The sequence below is a fragment of the Lissotriton vulgaris genome, chromosome 1_2 (genome assembly GCF_964263255.1).
Source record: "Lissotriton vulgaris chromosome 1_2, aLisVul1.2, whole genome shotgun sequence".
Classification (NCBI taxonomy): domain Eukaryota; kingdom Metazoa; phylum Chordata; class Amphibia; order Caudata; family Salamandridae; genus Lissotriton; species Lissotriton vulgaris.
In genome coordinates, this window is record NC_141686.1 from 105,575,887 (window position 1) to 105,588,502 (window position 12,616).

Sequence of the window (12,616 nt, forward strand, 5' to 3'; positions counted from 1 at the left end):
CTGCATATAAAAATACTGTATCTCTCTCAGGAACATGTTCTCTTCCTGGCTATCCTTGTAGCCTGACACTGCTTTGTGAGAATGCTTTGGATATTGGTATAGTACGAGGTCCTGCAATCCTCTCTCTATTCTTTGGCTCTTGTTTCTTAATAGGGTATTTGTGCCTCCTTGAGACACACTTCTTCCTTAATGCGACTTTAAGGGTTATTTTATTAGGATATTCTCAAAGTGAGGTATTTTGCAAGAGAGTGAAGGGAAAATAAACAACTAAACAAAAAAAACGCAAGAGTACAGGCTCCACTACCGCCTTCCTCCCTGCCTTTTCCCTGTACCGGGTTTACCAACCCTCACTGTTCACCCACATCTCTCCTGGGGGGCTGCTTCATGACTGCTGGCGGCATCCACCAGTCTTCCGACCAGTCCTCCTCCTCCTCCTCTCCTTCCCTCTCATCTTCTTCAGCCGTGTCCTCTGCTGCTTCGTCTCTGTTTTTCCCTGGTGTTCCAACGATCTACTCTCTGGCTTTCTTGCTCCCCTAGGGCCAAGCTGGGTGCTCCTTGCTGGGAAGGACTTATCTTCAGCGGCGGCTTCTCCGCTAAGGCGTTCTTTTATTTTCTCCTACTTACACAGCTTTGCGTGAGGGGGCAGGGAAGGAGTGTTAGGCAGCACCTTTCTAAGTGCACAACAACTGCTTGCCCGCCCCTCTCGGACCAACCAAAACAGTCTTGCACATTTTGCAGGTTCTCCAAGTAGGCTGCATCGCAGCCTACGTGGAGAACATACCCAGGCCCTCCAGGCAGCTTTGAAACACAGCGTTCAGACCAATCACAACGCTGCTAAGGCAGCGTTGTGTTTGGCTGACTGGGACCCCTGGGTATGCTTCCTGTGGCCGAGTGAGGGAGGACTACGGAGGAGAGACGCGACGAGATGGTAAGTTGAAACCAATTTTTGTTTTATACGCGCTTCCACCAGAAGAAAGTGTTTATCAAAATTCTGCTATATGCTTCATACTATTATCAAGCCTGTCTGGCATTTACAAAAACTGGGTCAGTACATACAGGTAGGTTATAAGCTACCCTTCTGCAGCTTCGGATTAACACTTGTGGTAGGCTACAAAACAATTAGTAGCTGTTCTGTGTATGCAGGCACATCTGGCTCAGAACGTTGTCTCTGCATTCTGACCCTCTACGTTAGGGTCGTAGACTTGGCCTTCATTGGCCAAAACTAGTTTATAATTGGGGCTAATGAAGTGTAATACAGTGATGTTGACACCCAAGTTTCTGAGTAACATTGCTTGCAACTCGCAAAAAGATGCTAATTTACAAGCTTTCAATACATTGGAGTCCAATCAAGTCTCCTACCAAGCCTGTTTCGTAATTCACAGAAGCCTAAACTGCATTCTGCCACATTCTCAGTCACTACCAGTAACTCTGTGTTATGTTGTATTTCTTGTATTCACCTTTTAGACAGGTGCCTCGTGGACAGAATGCTATGATGCTCATGGAATGTCATGATTGCATCTTTAGAAGAGCGGGCAGTTGCAGAGGAGTCGGACTGCTTGGTGGCTGCTCCCTGGCCCTCAACTGTATTATTTACCGTATTGCATTAAACCTGCTTCATCCATTTATGCCTGTGACCCATCTTTACAATTGGCGACGATGGACTAATTAAAGAACCCGAGGATAAATTAATTTTGTTCGTTTCTTGCTATCCGGAGAAGAATCACCATGAACTGTGATACTGAGGGTGATACTCCGTGAAAAAGACATCTTTTATGAAAGGCGGTAAGCGGATAACTATTTAGCGACGTACCTCGTATTGTGGAAGATTTGTGCAATTTACATGTTGCCGGCTGAATGTTTGAAGCTCTGCATCTTTTAAACGTCGGCGGGATTCCACGTTGGTGTGCGAGAAGGAAGCGCGTGAGTCTACAATCAAGCTGGAAGTGCATGAATGTGACGCGCGGAAGCTGTTCTGTGTCAAAGAGGAAATGACACGGTAGCGCAGGCTCACGCAACGTTGCGTGCGTGCGCGGCAGCCATTTTAGTTAAGTATTTCAGATTGAAGTTAACGCAGCGCTACACATACTATGAATATACAGATAACGCTGTGACTACATAACGCTGTGACCACACCAATCATATTTATTGGATTTAAAGGAAAATACAGGTGAGGCAGTCGGGGAGTAATTAATTTTACACAGGAAAGAAAGACTATATATATATATTTTTTTAATGTAAAATAAATAGATTAGTCTTGTAAAGCAGTGAAAGTTTATGGAGAGAGGAGACTCTGTTGAGAACATCACTAGTGTGAGTAGTGAGAATATAGAGTACAGGATGGCCCAACAAAATTTTACCATTAGTGCGCCACAACCATTTTGGGCTACTGGTACTCAACCAGAAATTAAATGGATTGAATGGAAGGAGTATTTTATAAACTACATTGAGGCAATTGACGAAGAAAAGAAAATGAAACCAGAGCAGAAAAAAGGATTTTGTTACACTCCTTAGGAGCAATTGCGTTGAAAACCCATTCTCGCATGAGTAAAGTAGAAGATGTTAATTTAAACGTTTTTGAGAACTGCATTAATAGCATGGATAAATATTTCGCACCTAGAGTGTGTATGGGGGTAATCAGACACAAGTTCTTCCAAAGCAAACAGAGCAAAACAGAAACGGTTGATGAGTGGATCGACGATTTGAAAAAGCTAGCAATTGATTGTAAATTTGGCGCTATTGACGATGAGTTAATTCGGGACCAACTAGTCATGCACAATAATAACACGACCTTACAAGATAGACTTTGGGTGAATGGTGATGCGCCACTGGATGATATATTAGCTATTATGAGGAAGGCAGAAATGTCAGGTAGATGTTCTATGGTGATTAAGGAAACGGAACTGGAAAAATCCTCAGGTGCAGTTTGCAAAATTCTTCAACAGAACAAAACCCAGACAAGGTACCAACAAGGTCAAAGGGGACCAACAAGTTATCGACAAAATCAAAATCCACAAGGAAGATGGAATGGACAACCTATAAGATTTCAAAAGAGAGACAATGGTGGTGAAGAAAGAAGATGTTATCGTTGTGATAGCAAGGAACATTTATCTTTTAGTAGGACCTGCCCTGCTATTAATAAGAAATGTGGGATTTGTGGATTGGTTGGTCACTTTTCAAAAATGTGTCTCAAACGCAGCAATGTAAAGTATGTTTGGGATGAAGAAGAAGTAGTAGTCGTTGAGGAGGATGATGAGAATGTAGAATGGGTAAAGAATGTAAGGGGTAATTATGTCATCAACATATCTGATGAAGCTTTAGAAGGAAAACCCTTATGTAAGGTATCCTTTGGTGGTGTGGTTGTGGAAGTCTACGCAGACTCAGGATCTCCTTATACCATTGTAAATGAGGAAGTTTGGAAAAAATATTTTGTAGGAAAGATTGGAGATCATTTGAGACAATCCGATATATGTCTGGTTGGATATACTGGGAAAAGAATTGAAATGTTGGGCTACAGGTGGCTCACATTCTTATTTAAAGGGAGAGACACAAGGGGGAAATTGTATGTATCCAAGACAGGACCATCAGTTTTAGGATGGTGGGATCAGAAAAATTTGAGAATCATTCTGGATCCCAATAGTGAAGAAAAAGTGCTAGTTATGGATGAGGAGAGCAAATTGAGTGAAAGCTTGTACAAAGAATTTCCGGGAGTGTTTGGTACTGTGTTGGGGAAATTGAGAGGGTTTGAACACAAAATACAACTCCAAGCCAATGCACAACCAAAAGTACACAAAGTTAGACCTGTTCCGATGTTAATCGGGGAAGAAGTGAAGGGGGAAATACAAGGACTTTTGAATAAAGGGATCATTGAGGCGGTAGAAGCCTCCGAATGGATCAGTCCAATAGTCGTCGCACGTAAACCCAATGGGAAAATTCGTTTGTGTATTGACTTGCGCCATCTTAACAAAAATATAGTAATAGAAAAGTTTCCCTGCCCCAAGATCAATGAGATGGTTTCGTCATTTAAAGGTGCAACATGGTTTTCTACCATAGATTTATCTGCTGCTTAGCATCAAGTGGAATTGGAAAGTGAGTCTAAATTTTTAACGGCATTTATCACACCCTTTGGGTGTTATCAATTTAGACGAATGCCTTTTGGGTTCGCGTCAGCTGCGGCTGTATTTCAGAGGTTAATGTATAGACTATTGGGGAACATGGAAATGATTGGATTTTTCCAAGATGACATTTTGGTGGCAGATAGAGACAAAGTGGAGCATGACTCCAAGTTGAGACAGGTTCTTAGGGTTCTTGAAAAGGCAGGACTAACAATAGAATTGTCAAAATGTAAGTTTGGCAAAAGAAGCGTGTCTTATTTAGGACACGTTATAAGTGAGGAGGGAGTGAAACCCAAACCAGCTTTAATTGATAACATTGTGAATTCTGGGGCACCAAGTACTAAGGAAGAGGTAAGGGCATTTCTAGGAATGGCAGAATATTGCGCAAAATTTGTAAAGAATTTTGCGTCAAAAGTGTTTAATATTCGGGGATTACTTAAGAAGAATGTGAAGTTTGTTTGGACGGAAGAGTGCCAGAATGAATTTGATAAGATCAAGGTAGATTTAAAGAGTGTTAACGCCTTGGCTAGTTTTGATCCAAATATGGAATATCTATTAACTACAGATGCGAGTGACAAGGGTATTGGTGCAGTTTTGTCACAAAAGGATTCTATGGGAAAGGAGGTAATAATTCTTTTTGCATCTAGGGCACTTTCCCCAGCAGAGGTTAGGTATCCCATTATTGAACGGGAGGCGTTGGCATGCCCGTGGGCGCTGGAACATTTTAGAGCTTTCGTGTGGGGTAAACCAGTGACTATCAGGACTGATCATCGTCCGTTAGTAAAAATTTTGACGTCTGATGGCATTTCTGGGGCTTCAGCCAGGATAGCGAGATTATCTATGCGAATGAAAGAGTTTATTTATGAGATGGTTTATTTGCCTGGAAGAGATAATATAATTGCAGATTGTTTATCTAGATTGCCGCCACCACTGGAGGAGTGTGAGGATGATCCTTGGGGTAATGTTAATATTGCTCTTATCCATGATTCAGGTGTCCCTGCCATTAGTAATATAGAGTGGTTAGAAGAACTTAACAAAGATGCAGATCTCAAGGAGATTAAGAAATATATTTGCAGTGGCTGGCCAAAGCAATGTTTCTTGGAAGGAAAATTTAGAGCTTATTGGGAAGTTAGGATGGAGCTGTCATTGGAAAGGGACTTACTTTTCAGAGGTGACAGAGTGATTCCTCCGGTCTCCTTGAGGAAAAAGTTTTGGAGTTGTGCCATGAGGGACATTTTGGTATTGGGAGAAGCAAGACCGTTGTGAAAAGCATGTTCTGGTGGCCTGGTGTGGATAAGGACACAGAATTATTTGTCAAGACCTGTGAAGTTTGTAGTTCTGCAGATAAGTCTCTTAAAACTTTAAAACCCTGCATGAGTGAAGGATGTATCCCAAAACTTCCTTGGGAAACTATTGCTGTGGACATTATTGGGCCTATTGGTGAGAGGAAAGAATTTGGACTGGTGGCTATTGATTTGTTCTCTAAATGGCCTATTGTAAGATTTGTGGAGAAAGCTGACACGTGTAGCGTGTTGAAATTTTTGGACAACATTTTTGTAATGAATGGTTTACCTGTTAGTGTCCTTACGGATAACGGAGTACAGTTCCTGTCACACATGGCTAGCAATTATTTCAAGAAATGTGGTGTTAGACACAAGACAACCGCTCTGTACAATCCAAGTGGCAATGGCACAGTTGAGAGATTTAATAGAGTTATCAAGGGGGTTATTCAAGCTGCGGTCAACAAGAAGTTGGATTGGAAAGTTCAGGTACAAAAGGCGGTGTGGTCGTACAGAATCACAACACAAACGGGGACAGGTTTATCACCTTTTGTTATGATGAGGGAGGTTACCAATATGCAAAATCAATCCTGGTTGGTTGTTGAATGGGGGAGTTAAGCAGTGGTCTCCAGCTGAGGTGAAGAATGACTTGGTTTTGCTTCATTCTAAAAGTAAGGAGTTTTTCGACAGACACCATGGCACAAAGAGTGTGGAAGTTAAGGTGGGTGATTGGGTACGAGCCAAGAAACCTTTCAATGTGCCAAAAGGTGAAAGTCGTTTTGAACCACAGAAACAGGTGACTGAAGTTTTAAGAAATGCTGTTAGATTAAGTGATGGGAAGGTATGGAATATGAAAAGCATTGCCTTCAGTCGCAGTAATATTGAGGATGGTGAGGTAGATGTCAATGATAGTCAAAACATGTATGATTGGATGGAAGATCATTTTGAGAACAGTTGTCTTCAAGCACAATTTGCTGGTACTGAGGAGAACACTGATGCAAATTTGCAGGATGTAGTTCCTGTGGCTCAATCCTTTTGTGGAGAGGGGGGAAGAGTTACTGGTGGTGTCAATGGTGATTCCAATGGTTCCACTGGTGATTCTTGTGATCCTGGTTCTGTCCAACGAGGCAATAGTAAAAGGACTTCCACTTTGCCTTTTTGGTTCAAGGACTATGTCATGAATTGATTATCGCATGTACTTATGTTTATTTTAATTATCTTTTGTTTTTTTTAAATTTTGTTTTTGTTTATTCTTTTTCTTGTTTGAAGTGGGGGGGGGGGTGTTATGTTGTATTTCTTGTATTCACCTTTTAGACAGGTGCCTCATGGACAGAATGCTATGATGCTCATGGAATGTCATGATTGCATCTTTAGAAGAGCGGGGCAGTTGCAGAGGAGTCGGACTGCTTGGTGGCTGCTCCCTGGCCCTCACCTGTATTATTTACCTTATTGCATTAAACCTGCTTCATCCATTTATGCCTGTGACCCATCTTTACACTCTGTATAACTCCCTTTGGAGACTGCGGTATCTTACCATTTAATTCATAAACAAAAGCATCTCCAGTGAGGACCAGTGCTAGTAAAACTCTATTTTATTTGTAATGATCTCCATCACCCAGTGCTAGTCTGTTCAAAGAAGATCTTTTCTAAGGGACTTACATCTGGCCAGAGAGGTGCCATTTGGGGCTGCAAAGGTCAGTTGTAGGGAAAGAACACAGGCCCCTGGGTTCCTGGTTAGCAGGAACCCAGGCCACAACTAGTCAAAGAGCATCAGCATCAGGCAAAAAGTGGGGGCAACCATGCAAATAAGGGGCACTTTCCTACACCAAGGCAGCCATGTTCCATTGAAAAATGAGCAGTTGCAAAACAAAAAGGTCTTGCCTTTAGTCTCGGTCAGTCCGTAATTTGCTGCGCTCCGGGTCGACTTAGTTCGATTCCCCTTCGACGTGCAAAACTATCCGCTCGACAGTATTGTTTCGATCGCGAATCTCTCTCAACCCCTATCCAGTTTCGAAGACATTTTTGAGTCCGGTCGTCGACGTGGGCTGTTGGGCCGATCGGCGACATCGCCAGCATATGAAAAGGACTCAATTCAAAAAATGCAAGTGTGGGGCTAGATTTTCACACACAGATCTCCATGAGGTCTGCAGCCTTTGTCTCTCGCCGTAACACGAGAGTCAACACAGCCAGGCCTGTGACTCTTTCAGTTCCAAGAAGACTATACGCGATCGCCGGGCACGACGACACAAAATGTCCAGGACAACTGTTCCAGCGCCGGAGAACATCTTCGAGGCAGGCTCCGATGATCCAGACAATATCTCAGAAGCAGAGGAATCTGAATCAGAAGACCGGATGATTACTCCAGCATGAGCACTGACGTCGACGCCCCTGCCCCGAAAAAACAAAAGGCTCCGGTAACACCTTCACCTTCGGGTCTGGGTCGGCACCGAGACAAAACTTCAGAAGCCCCGCCTCCGGGCCTGGCTCCGAAGCATCCAACGCCTACAGGCAAAGGCTAAAGGAGACAGGCCAAAACACCACTCGGCGTCGAAAAAAGACTGATCCAAAGAATTTTCCATCCAGATCCACGGATCCTAGGCAAAGAACACTCCATATTGACCCCATTACTGGACATGTCACCTCTACACTACCTAAAAAGAGGAAATTGGATAAATCAGGAACACCTGGGATACCCTTCAAGAGAAAACCCATCCACTTCACCTATGAGGCCTTTCTCTTCACTTCCACAGCCTCTAAACACTATACCTTCTCCAGCACACTCTCCAGTGCCTGCTTTTTCACCACAAGGGGAGGATGACGATAAAGGGGTTGATGATGACATGCACTCACCACATAATACAGCTACTGATGATGACACCCACAGTATCCCACCTCAGCACCCATGGGACAATTATGATGTCCCGGATGTACCCGAGCCAGATTAATATCTCTCTAGACCATCCCCTCCAGACGATAGTATAGGGTTTGCGCAACTATTAAATAGAGCTGCACAATACCTGGGGGTCCAATTACATTCAGACTCTCTAGAGGAGTGGAGGAAAGTGCCCTCTTTCTTGCATGGCATGCCCCCACTTTTTGCTGAAATGCTCATTTGCTTTAACTGAGTGTGCCATTGGCTCCTACCAATCAGGTACCCAGGGCCTGTGTTCCTTCCCTAAAACTGCATTGAAGCCTAAACCCAATTGGTATCTCTGGCCACATGTCAGCCCCTGGTAAATGGTACCCTAGGTACCCAGGGCACTGTGACCAGAGAAGGCCCCCTAAGGGCTGCAGCACGTATTTGCCACCCTTAGAGGCAGTGTCCCTTGACACACACACTGCCTTTGCAGGCTTCGTGTCCTGGTGCAGAACAAAACTGAGTCGACATGGCACACATCCCTGTGTGCCTTGCCCACAACACACTGCCCTGGCATACCTCAGTCACCCCTCTAGCTGGGTGCCCTATGCCAGTGGTGTGGGTACAGGCGCATGAGCCCTGTGCCCCTACAGTACCCAGGTCCATTCCTGGGCACTGTAAGTGCAGTGCTGCCATTAAGAGTATATGGTGCTGGGAGGTAGTCATCACGAACTCCACATCATTATGATGGCTTCACTGAAGTCTGAGAAGTTTGGTATCAAACTTCTCAGCACATTAAACTCACCATGATAACAATGTGGGTTTTAATGTAAAATGCAAGACAGAGGGCATCTTAGAGATGCCCCCCAAAACTAACCAACAACCAGCGTTCTGACTGAGAGGCTGCCTAGGCTGCCACACAGCAGACCTGTTGCTGGACCCATGGGTCGAGAGCCATTCGCTCTCGTGGACCTGCAACAATGCACATCCTGGGGTGAGGGCTAGGCCTCCTCCCCACAGGATGGGCAGGGCAAGCTTCAAAGGCATATACTGCCTTTGTGAGCTTCTCCAGACCACTTGCTGTACTCCGCAACTGGCCCCCATCGGTTCTGACCCCCACTCCGGTGGGAAGATTGTCGGGAAAACTAAAGTGTGCGAAGGGGTTGTGCCAGCCTCTGCCAACCATACCCCTCAGGTGTTGGAGGCGAGGCGAAGCACAACTCTGGGATCCCTCCATCGTGAGAATGGGGAGCCCTACCCAATCCAATAGGCTTCTGCCCCCCTCCCACTGGAGAGTGGCAGGATAGGGGGTGTACTAACCACCAGAAAGGGACCCATTGGTCCCTGACTTTTCCTACCTGTAACGCCCCTATATTTAGTATTTAGGAGCACCCTGAACCTTCCTTCCTCAGATCCCGATTTTTGAAAATATAAAGAACAAGAAGAAGAAAGAAGACCAGCCGTACAGCTGCTATCAAGGGGACGATACCAACTGACTTGGCCCCAGCCCTACAGGCCTGTCGACCCTCGAACCTGCTCCTGCTAAATCCCGGCATCTCCAGTGGTCAGCAACCTCGAAAACCCCAGAGGACCCTACTGCCTTGCTCATCTAAAGACTGGGACTCCCACGAGCAGTGGTTCTGCTCAAACAGCAACAACCCCTGGTACCAGCCAGGAACCGTGAATCCACACTCTGCACCCGCCAAGCCCGGCCTGTGCCTGAGTGAACAAAGACCACGAGGACGTCCCCCCGGCAACTGTGACCAAGAATCCAGCACCCAAGGACCCTCCTCGACGCTCCTGACGATGCCTGCCGCCTCACAACCAGGGACCGCTCCAACCGCTACCAGCAGAGGGTAAGATTTCCCGACACCAAAAGACACCCCTGCACCCGGTGCCCCACTGCCCCCTGTGCCCAACTCCTGGGTGTCTACCCAACCTACAGCTTCCCAACTTACCCCTTGAAGTGGTAGTCGCACCTGACGAATCTCCACCCCCGAGCTTGCAGCCTTCGTTCGTCTTGCAGCTTTCCCATTGAAAACCATTGGGCGCCAGACGGCCCAAAAGCACCCTGCACCCAGCCGCCAGAGTGCCACTGGAAGTGCAGCATCTGTACTACTCTACTTCCCCACTTGCCCTGTGTAAGTGACCAGGAGCTCCGCTCCCACAGCCACGTGGCAGCCACCAACAAAAGGCCCACCACCTGACATAGGCTAACTGAACCTGGGAGACCCCTGAGTCTATCCCCAGAACCTTAACTCTGCAAGTAGAGTACCTACCTGAAAGCCGTTAACATACCTTTTCTCCATAGGGTAACATTGACTGATTTTCACTTGGAAATTCTTCTAAGTGTTGAGTTTTGAAACTTTGAAATATTCACTAAAAATCATCCGATCAACGAAAACGAAATTACTCACCTACTACCAGGAGAGATCCCAGTGCTGGATCTTTGTGCCCAGCACTGACCCTAAAAAGTAATTACAACTGTGATTTTTGGATAACTTGATTTTCCTCATTAGGATAACATTGCCTGGTTTTTACGAGAACTTCTTGTGGATTTTGGAAACGTTGTAATATTCCTTAAAAATCGCCTGTTTTACAAAAACAATTTCTTTCAACTGTTTAAAGGAAATGCTCCAGGGCTGCATCCTGGATCCAGCCCTGAGTAAGAAAAACATACGTATAGTAATTGATATTGCATTTACTTAAAATTCCCATTCAGCTCAATGTTATAATTGTGTTTCACTTGTGTTGCATATTGCAACAATTGTATCTATTGCTTTGAAAAGTCTATTGCTATTTGAAAGTATTCAACTGGAGCATCTCAATCTGAGAAAGTATTTTTATACCTACTTGTGGTTCTAAAATAAAACAATATATTTTTATATACAAAACAATTGGCCTAGAGTTCAGTTCTTGAGTGTGTGAGACCATTTACTGACTGTGTACAAAAAAGGCTTTACACTGTCCTCTGATACTGCCTTACTGCTTGACCAAGCTACCACTTTAGAGAGTACGGTTATATCTAACTTTAACCTCTGCCAAACCTCTGGGGACTGTGGACTCTGTGCACACTGTACCTTACTTTGGTGCAGTATATACAGAGCCACTTTCTTACAAGGAGGACTTTACACTAGAAACATTCGCTCAGCCTCAAAATACAACAAACACTCTCCTATGCTCAAAGGGATGATTAAATATGCCCCTGATGTTTTTAATGACCCTGTTAGGGCTAGGGTTCTTAATCCTAGAATTGGGAAAAAATACAAGCCAGCTCCAAGCGATACAGTTTATATTAAAGGTCAAATCCCTCTGGATTCATTGGTTTTAGCAAATGCCCGTAAACGGGCACATTCACAAACCACAGGTGACGCCCCTCGGCCAGACAAAGAATCTAAGTTACTGGACTCATCAGGGAAAAGAGTTTCGTCTCAGGCAGCAATTTTTTAGCACATTCTAATTCTCAAGCCTTACTATCAAGGTACCACAGGGCTCACTATGATGAGCTTGAAAAGCTCATTCAACACCTTCCAGACGAACATAAGACCAAAGCAAATGATCTTATACAAGAGGGAAAGTTAATTACAAATACCTCAATAAAATGTGCCCGTGATGCAGCAGATATAGCAATCTGCACTATAAATACAAGTGTGTTATTTATTTATATCATTTCTAAAGCGCTCTATCACCTGACTGCATCCTGGCGCTGGCAAACTCAAAGTGCATGGCAAAAAGACGAGCGACAGAGCAGCAAGGGCGAAACTAGCTCAGGGCAGTGCAGCACCTACGTTTTCGGAAACATCAGTGTTTTTAATCTTTTAAAAAGGAGATCACTGACCTGTCTCAATTCCAGAGGGAGCCCGTTCCACAACCTGGCCGCAGCAACCGTAAAGGTTTTGCCACCTGTTCTGACTTTCCTGAGCCTCGCGATCTTAACTAATCTAGCCGAGGCGGAATGAAGGTTTCTGGCTGGAACATACCACTCAAATTTCCTCTGCAATGAGACAGGACCCAGCCCATGCAGAGCTTTAAACACTAGACAGAGGGAATTAAACTGAATTCTCTGTCCCACCAGTAGCCAATGCAATTCTGCCAAGGCCCGGGAGGACGAAGACCTTCTAGGCCTGCCCAAAGCAAGTTTAGCTGCGGTCGACTGAATTCTGAAAAGTCTGTCCAAAAGAGACTTAGGAGATTCAAGCAAAAGGCCATTACAATAGTTCAGTCTGCTCAAAACTGTACTCTGTACAACTAATGCCCGTGCTTGAGGGGGTAGTAAGGGAAGAATTTTACGTAAGGATTTAATAATCGCAAGGCAGCTACCCACCGTACTGGTGACCTGAGCTTCCATGGTCAGCTTGTTATTAAAC

At 44.8% G+C, this 12,616-nt stretch overlaps 1 protein-coding gene across 1 annotated transcript in view; it reads left to right on the forward strand.

The window, feature by feature from the left end:
* Positions 1–12,616, forward strand: part of LRP6 (LDL receptor related protein 6) — a 1,045,411-nt gene that overhangs the window by 460,237 nt on the left and 572,558 nt on the right. The gene's annotated exons all lie outside the window — the stretch shown is intronic.